We start from the raw sequence: 9,418 nt of genomic DNA on the forward strand, positions 1-9,418 counted from the left end.
CAGGTTCCCCGCTGCACTAAAAACTCTTTCCGAGTACACACTGGAGGGGGGACAACTCAGTTAAAAAATAGAGCCAGTTTGTACAGGGGCTTCCAAACTGCCTTTTGAAGTTCTACCACGTCACTACCTCTAGTTAATTTAGATTGCAAGGCTTGTAAATATAAATACTTTGAAGATAAAAAAAGCAGGCTGCACAGACTGTGGAGCTAGAAAGTGAAATTAAATGGACCACGTTACTTTGGTGGCTAACTATGCAACCCCCCCCCGCCCCCGCCCTACACTTGTAGTTGAATATAAATAAAGCAGCCTGCATAGACTGTAGAACTAGAAATTCAAATATACAAAGAAATGGACAAAGGCAGTTTGGTATCTGTCTGCATAAGATCCCCTCTCCACTAGGAGTAAACCAGAAAACTATTCAGCCGTTATATAATCTAGAATATAAATAGAAATTGAGAATGGCAATTTGGTATCTGTCTGCATCATAATCATCAACATCCTCCTCAGCGCCAACTACATCAATATCCTCCTCCCGGTGTACAACATTCACACCTTCATTAGCCAAATCTGTAACTGGACTGTGGGTGATCCTTCCAGCATATGCAGAGGGCGTGCTGCAAATGCTGGATGGAGTCACCTCTTCCCGTACAGTGATGGGAAGGTCAGGGTTCACAACCAACAACACCCTTGGACTCGCCTTGGGGATTTGTGATGTCATCTGTTTAGAAGGCAGAGTTCTTTGCTGTTTTGTTGTTGTTGCTGACAGCATAACTCTCTTAATTTTTTTGTAGGGGGGGGGAGGAGGAGAGTTTAGATCCTTGGGTGAAGCTGGACCACTAGTCATGAACACGGGCCAGGGCCTAAGCCGTTCCTTGCCACTACGTGTCGTAAATGGCATATTTCCAACTTTACGTTTCTCCTCAGATGATTTTAAGTTTCTCTTTTTGCTATTTTTTGAGAATTTGGGCTTTTTGGATTTTACATGCCCTGTACTAGGAGATTGGGCATCGGGCTTGCCAGACGACGTTGATGGCATTTCATCGTCTATGTCATGACTAGTGGCAGCAGCTTCAGTATTAGGAGGAAGTGGGTCTTGATCTTTCCCTACTTTATCCTCCAAATTTTGGTTTTCCATTATATGTAGCACAAGAGTAGCCCAAGAGAGCGTACCCCTAAGCCACACACACTCGGCAAAGCCTTTAAAAATTATATGCGGCACAGGAGAGTAGCACTGGACTTATACTGCTGAATCAGTGAACTTTGTAATAGCAGTACCACTGGACTTATACTGCTGAATTAGTGAACTTTGTAATAGCAGTACCACTGGACTTATACACTGCTGAATCAGTGAACTTTGTAATAGCAGTACCACTGGACTTATACTGCTGAATCAGTGAACTTTGTAATAGCAGTCCACTGGACTTATACACTGCTGAATCAGTGAACTTTGTAATAGCAGTACCACTGGACTTATACTGCTGAATCAGTGAACTTTGTAATAGCAGTACCACTGGACTTATACACTGCTGAATCAGTGAACTTTTTAATAGCAGTACCACTGGACTTATACTGCTGAATCAGTGAACTTTGTAATAGCAGTACCACTGGACTTATACACTGCTGAATCAGTGAACTTTGTAATAGCAGTACCACTGGACTTATACTGCTGAATCAGTGAACTTTGTAATATATCAGTACCACTGGACTTATACTGCTGAATCAGTGAACTTTGCAATATCAGTACCACTGGACTTATACTGCTGAATCAGTGAACTTTGTAATAGCAGTACCACTGGACTTATACTGCTGAATCAGTGAACTTGGTAATATAATATTGCAGTACCAATTGGCTTATACTGCAGGATTGGTTTTGCAAATTTTGTTGTAATTAAAAAAAAATTTAATTATTTTTTTGTATTTTTTTTTATAACTTTTTTTTATTTTTCAAAACACTTGGGAATAATGGGGAAATAACTATGCCCTTAGAAGCACAGAGCACAGGACACAGCACCACTGGACTGAACAGGACACAGCACAGGACCCAGCAGCACCACTGAACTCAAAATTGACAGAGCACAGCACACAGCCCCACTGGACTTTTACTGTTGAATGTGTGAACTTGGTAATATTGCAGTACCAATGGGCTTATACTGCAGGATTGGTTTTGCAAATTTTGTTGTAATTCATTTTTTTTAAAAAATTTTCTTTGTATTTTTTTTTATAACTTTTTTTTATTTTTTAAAACACTTGGGAATAATGGGGAAATAACTATGCCCTTAGAAGCACATAGCACAGGACACAGCACTACTGGACTGAACAGGACACAGCACAGGACCCAGCAGCACCACTGAACTCAAAATTGACAGAGCACAGCACACAGCACCATGGACTGATACTGCAGAACACAGCACAGCACAGCACAGAACTAAACAGCACAGCACGAGATCTACCAGGACAAAGGACCACCTAACACACCCTCCCTCTACCCTGTTCAATGCCCGAGTGAAGATGGCGGCGACTAGCTTGGAATTTATAGGATCCGAGTATCGCGAGATCCGACAGCGGAATTATGACTCAGAGCCTCGGTTTCAAGTTTTCATTTGGCGCCAATACCCGGATCTGTTTCGGATCCGACTCGGATCCGAAAGGTTCGGGTGGGCTCGGATTCACAAAATCCGAGTGCGCTCATCTCTACTGCATATACGTATCTCAGAACACCACAGGAACATCAGAAAGGGGTTTGAGGCACACAGTGTCTCTGACCACTTTGCTTTGTGCCATCAGAAGGATCCCTCAGTATTGAACTTTGTAGTAATATGCAAAGTTCCAAAACCTTGGAGGGAGGAGATTATTAGTTGCATATCTAGAGAAGAGAGCAGGTGGATTTATAACCCTATGGGTTGAATATTGATTTTGAGATGGCCTGTTTCCTCTAAGACAGTTTATGAATCCATAATATTTTATAGTGCTCCTATCCTACATTGATCATTTCATCAGAGAGTGAACACCCTGCTACATTTTCTATGACATTTATGTTTTTGCTGATGTTGTGATTATTGGCCCTACAGGTGCCTCAATATATGTACCTTTATGCATGCATATGTTGAGGAATACTATAAAAAAAATCTGGTGCATTAAGGCTTATGCATTTTATTTGTTTACATCAGCATCTTTCTGAAATATTTAAAGTATGTATGGGTGCACAAAACATTACAACTTGCTTTAAATGCACCTCTGGTACCTATCAGTATGGGACAGAGTTAATCCAGGGTGCCTTTATTATTACCCGATGGAACTTTTCTATTATCAGGACTGAGAGGGGCACATTTACTCTCCTCTCTGATTTAGATGTAATTAGTGCAGCTGTGACACACTGATAAGCTAAATGCTACACAGCTGCTCTGCTGTGAAGGACCACAAATCAACAGGATCCCTATCTATATCTTTAAAAGGAACCCTGCTACACATTTCAACCATACCTGAGGAAGCCAGTCTAACTGGCGAAATGCACAGGATTGGACTATTTACATTGTTTCTCTCATCAACATTATTTCTAACATCGGCAGATTCTAGCCGGCGGCAGCATCTATCCGCTACGGAACATCAAACGCATGCGCGATGAAAGAACCACAAATGCCGAGATTGCACTGCACATCTGGGAGGCAGAAACTAGTGCGGACTACACTAGGAAAGGATGCTTGGAACCGGAGAGAGTGAGACGCTGTATCTGTAAGTTGGGCGATCATTCTCACCCGCAGTTTGTTTGTGTTTTTTTCCATCAGCCTCTGCTTTTTTGTTAGCAATCTGTATGGAGACTTCTCGGACAATAATTATTTTTATTGACTCACTACGTGGACATCTCAATTGACTTCAGTCAACACCAAAATACATATATCAGGAGGATCTGAGTATCTTACAAAGTTTCTTTAAACCCAGTTGAATTAATATTTACTAATCAAGAACAGCAGCGATTGATTTAGCATTATGGTCTATTATAACAGTCTCTCCTGCAAACACAGTGGCGATGGGTCAGCTGAGAAGTTTTTTTATTTTTGAAATTTACCAGTAGCTGCTGCATTTCCCACCCTAGGCTTATACTCTAGTCAATAAGTTTTCCCAGTTTTTCGTGGTAAAATTAGGTGCCTCGGCTTATATTCGGGTCGGCTTATATTCGAGTATATACGGTATGTCTTAAACGCGTAAACCATCAAGAGTTTGGCGTATTTTGAACACATGTGTTTATTCTCCTAGTCTCATCATTCTCTATTACATCTGTGTCAGTTGAGGCTGCTGTTGTCACTGCAGAAATCTGCATTCTGAAACAGATTATCAGATACTGAAGGAAAAACTCCATAATGGTATTGTATGGATTACCGTATTCTCAACAATTACCGGATAAACCCAATGAAAAAATAATACAATTATGTAAAAATTTATGTCTTTACTTTTTATTTACGTAGAGCAATTACAGTAGTAAACATTTGTACAGACTGATACATACAAGTGATTTTTATCCCAATGTATATAAAAAGCAAATAGTATAAAGAATATCTTTGAACACTAGCGCTACTCACGCTGTGCCACTGGCAACAATGAGGCATAGACCACAGTAATAATAAAGTACCAGAAATATTACTGGTGTTTTATTATTATGTTGCAGTGATTAAGCCCTGGTAAAATGAAGCACTGCTGAGTTTCATAATGCTCGGGCTACTACGTTTACTTCCCAAAATCCACCCTCTGCTGTGAACTATATTTGGTAATTTGCGAGAAATGTATTTATTTAGGGCAGTGGTATACTCACTTAAATACATATATATATATATATATATATATATATATATATATATATTGTGGCAAGAGCCCGCTACTGCTGAAGCATACGCGAACAACTTCTTCCTTTTATTGTAGTTTTATTGTCAGGATGGTAAATGTTTTGACACTGTTCAGATTTCACAGCAATACTTGGAGACCCTAAACACTAGCTAGACATAGCTCAGCTCTCTCAAGACCAGCCAGCTTCCCCAGCGTTGATCTCCCTGAACAAGTAACACAGTCAAGATTTTATACATGATACTCCTCCCCCAGCCTTAACTTGATGGGCAGGTGACACACCCACCTTCTCTTTATAAGGAAACGCCCATATACTTTCTCTGCCTCTTGTCAGATACATGCCTCCCTTTGTTACATATCCCTCCCCCTAGCGTCTCCAAGTAGGGGGACGCGGACTTTGCGAGGAGCGCATATTTTCGTGACAATGCATCTGCATTCTTGTGCAGAATCCCAAGTCTATGTTCTACTGAGAACTTGAAAGGTTGCAGTGCCAAGAACCAGCGGATTACCTTGGCATTTACCTCCCAGTTGTTCTGCATCCATCTCAATGGTGCATGGTCTGTTATTAAGGTGAACTCTCTGCCTAGGAGATAATAGCGCAGAGCTTCTGTAGCCCATTTTATGGCGAGACATTCTTTCTCCACAGTGGCATATTTTTGTTCCCTTGGAAGCAATTTACGACTTAGGTACAGGACAGGATTTTCTACTCCATTCTTCTCCTGTGACAAGACTGCACCTAAGCCAACACCAGAAGCATCAGTTTGGAGGAAGAACCTCCGGGTAAAATCCGGTGCTTGTAGAACTGGGGAGGAACAAAGAGCTAACCGAAGATCAGACCAGGCGGTTTCTGCAGAGTCAGACCAGGTTAATCTATTTGGACAACTTTTTTTTAACATGTCCGTTAGTGGAGCAGCTCTAGTGGCGAAGTGGCTTACAAACCGCCTGTAGTAACCTACTAAGCCTAAAAAGGTTATTAACTGCGACTTTTTTTCTGGTCTTGTCTAATGTCACGACTTGCACTCTGCAGCTGCTGTCTGCAGTGACTTTATTGGATTCATTATGTATTCTACTTGTAGTACCACTGCCCACCAAAGGGGCCACTGTGCTACCTTGATCATTTTCCTTGATTACTGAGAGTTGTATCACCTGCATGAGGCCTATATTAACCTGCCTGCTTCATACGGTCTGGGCCAGATCATCAGGTCACTCCTGTGAGCATTTCCATGTGCTTTGTTCCTGTGAGCATTTCCATGTGCTCAGCTCCAGTCTGCATTACCAAGTTGTCAGCTCCAGTCTGCATTACCAAGTTGTCAGCTCCAGTCTGCATTACCAAGTTGTCAGCTCCAGTCTGCATTACCAAGTTGTCAGCTCCAGTCTGCATTACCAAGTTGTCAGCTCCAGTCTGCATTACCAAGTTGTCAGCTCCAGTCTGCATTACCAAGTTGTTAGCTACTGTCTGCATTACCAAGTTGTCAGCTGTTATCTGCTATCTGGACTCCTGCAAATTACTTCATTGTATTCTCTACTGCTGTTACCTGCTACTGGACTCCTGCATCTTCAACCATTATACCTGGTTCTTATAGTTCCACGCTGCCTGTTGAAATCTACTATTGCAGTTACCTGTTGTTTCTCATCTGCACATTGAACTGTCTCGTGAATTACCTTGTCATCTGTGTTTGTTAATAAACTCATTATAACCACTTATCCCCTCTCCGTGGTCATACCTGGGAAATCCTGACACCCAATTTTTGACTGTCTCCACTTTATCTAGCTGGGGTTTCACACGCCCTTGACCAACAATGTACCCCAAATATTTGGCTTCTCTCATGGCTATGGCACATTTCTCTGGGTTAGCTGTTAACCCTGCTGACCTTAATGAAGCTAAGACCGCCCTAACTTTGGCTAAATGTGATCTCCAGTCTGGGGTATAAATCACTATATCGTCCAGGTAAGCGGCTGCATAAGCTGTGTGAGGTCGTAGCAATTTATTCATGGCCCTTTGGAAGGTGGCAGGTGCCCCATGCAACCCAAAGGGTAAGACTTTATATTGATAGAGACCATCAGGGGTGGAAAATGCAGTCTTTGGCTTGGCCGTGGAAGTCAGGGGAACTTGCCAATAACCCTTTCTTAGATTAAGGGTTGTTAAATAATTGCTACCAGCAAGATTAACCACTAGTTCATGCACACGTGGCATCGGATAGGCATCAAACTGCGACATACTGTTTAGGCACCTAAAGTCATTGCAGAACCTAATTGTCCCATTGGGGTTCGGGACAAGCACAATGGGACTATTCCACTCACTAGTGGACTCTTTAATCACATCTAACTGGAGCATCTTCTCAACCTTCTTTCTCACGTCCACCCGTCTAGCTTCTGGAATACGATACGGCTTCTACTTTACAATGACTCCTGGCACAGTGACAATGTCGTGTTCGATTAAGGTAGTCGCCCAGGAATGGAAGAGAAGACATCCTTGTTCCGGTGAATCATTTCTTCAGTCTGTTGTCTCTGCTGAATGGACAAAGCTGGCTCTATGGGCACTTCAGACTTTTCAATGGCACTACTCACTACCTGAGGAGAGGTTTCCTCATCATGCCAAGGTTTAAGGAGGTTCACATTAAATATTTGCTCCTCCCTTCTCCTACCTAACTGGCAGACTCTGTAATTGACAGGACCGACAGCCTCTAGAACTTCATATGGACCCTGCCAATGGGCGAAAAGTTTGCTTTCCTGGGTGGGAACCAGGACTAGGACCTTGTCCCCAGGCTTGAAAGATCGAACAACAGCACTTTTATAATAACTTTTTCTCTGTCGTTCCTGAGCCTCTTTTACATGTTGCTGCACAATGGGCCCTATCTTTCCTAGCCTCTCATACATTTGGGACACAAATTGGACCAGATTTGGCTCCCTGGGCCCTTGCTGCTCCCACCCTTCTTTTAACATATCCAAGATACCCCTGGGCTGTCTCCCAAACAATAACTCAAAGGGACTAAACCCTGTTGAAGCTTGAGGTACTTCACGGATAGCAAACATCAAATAGGGAATAAGAGTGTCCCAATCTTTTTTTTCTTGAGCCACTGCTTTCCTGAGCATGTGCTTTAATGTGCGGTTAAAGCGTTCCACCAAGCCATCTGTTTGTGGATGGTATACAGAGGTGTGAAGCGCCGTAACCCCTAGCAACTGGCACATGTCCTTCATCAGTTTAGACATGAATGGAGTACCCTGATCTGTGAGAATTTCTTTGGGTACTCCCAAACGTGTAAACATCAATACAAGTTCCTTAGCTATGGTGCTGGACTTTATGTTTCGTAGGGGAACTGCCTCTGGATACCTGGTTGCATAGTCAAGCACCACTAGTATATATTGGTGCCCATGTGCGGATCTTTCCAGTGGCCCCACAAGGTCCATAGCTATCCGTTCAAAGGGAACTTGTACTATTGGTATTGGAATGAGAGGTGCCTGTACATGGGTTTGGGACAGGTTCTCTGACAAATGGGACAGGACCGGCAATACTTTTCCACTGCCATGTGTACCCCGGGCCAGTAAAACGTAAGCAGAACTCGTTCCCTTGTTTTATCCTCCCCTAGGTGTCCCCCACAGACATGTGTGTGTGCTGCTTTTAACACTAGGGTTACATGGACCTGAGGAACCATTAATTGTTCTACTTTTTCCCCCTGCACCTTAGCAACTCAATACAGGAAATTATTTTTAACAATAAAATATGGTATACCTTCTGCAGGCTGGGCGGCTTTCGCTACCTCATTTAGTTCAGTCACACTTTTAAAGGCATGTTCCAAAGTGGCATCATTAAGTTGGTCTCAAGCAAAGTCCTGCAGAGGAAACAAAATTGGTATTGCGAACCAGTCCATATCCTCACTGACAGGCGGGGTGGGCTCATCTGCGACATCGCCGACCAATGCTAGTTTAGACTGTCCATGTTTCCCCACAGGTGGATGCTTTTGTGGAACGCCTGCTGTGACTCCCAGGATGGCATTCCGGTTTGGCGGTTCCTAAAGATCGATGTCCAGATGTTGTGGATTCCTAGGCGGCTCCTTTAAGACCGGGCTTCCGACCGTTGCATCAGTTGCCGGCATGTCCGGCCGGATCCGCTCACCGAGGACATCATTAAACAGTGGGAAGTCTCGCCCCAAAATGAGTGGATATGGGAGTTTAGGTGCTATGGCAGCTACCACCATAACAGTTTTGTCTTTGAGTGTGACTGGTAGTATTGTTCTTTTATACTCCTCTGTCGTGCCATGTACGCAAAGAACCTTCACCTTGGGCAACCGAGAAGTTATGGTTTCGGGTAAGGCAGAGCTGGAAACCAATGAGAGTTCACTCCCCGAGTCAACCAAGGCCAGAACAAGATTTTGGTTGATTAGCACAGTCACCCGGAACAAACAAGGACTTCCTGATGTGGGACTCATGGTAAAACAGCTTGGAAAAGCAGGCCCAATGTGTGCCACGGAACAGTCCATGGGTTCCGGTAGTTTAGGACACTCTGCCTTAAAGTGGCCTGGCTCACCACATTCAAAACACTTCAGATTAGACAGCTTTGCACCTGGCCCTCTGAACGTAGCAGTTT

The sequence above is a fragment of the Mixophyes fleayi genome, chromosome 2 (assembly GCF_038048845.1).
Source record: "Mixophyes fleayi isolate aMixFle1 chromosome 2, aMixFle1.hap1, whole genome shotgun sequence".
In the NCBI taxonomy this organism is placed as follows: Eukaryota; Metazoa; Chordata; class Amphibia; order Anura; family Limnodynastidae; genus Mixophyes; species Mixophyes fleayi.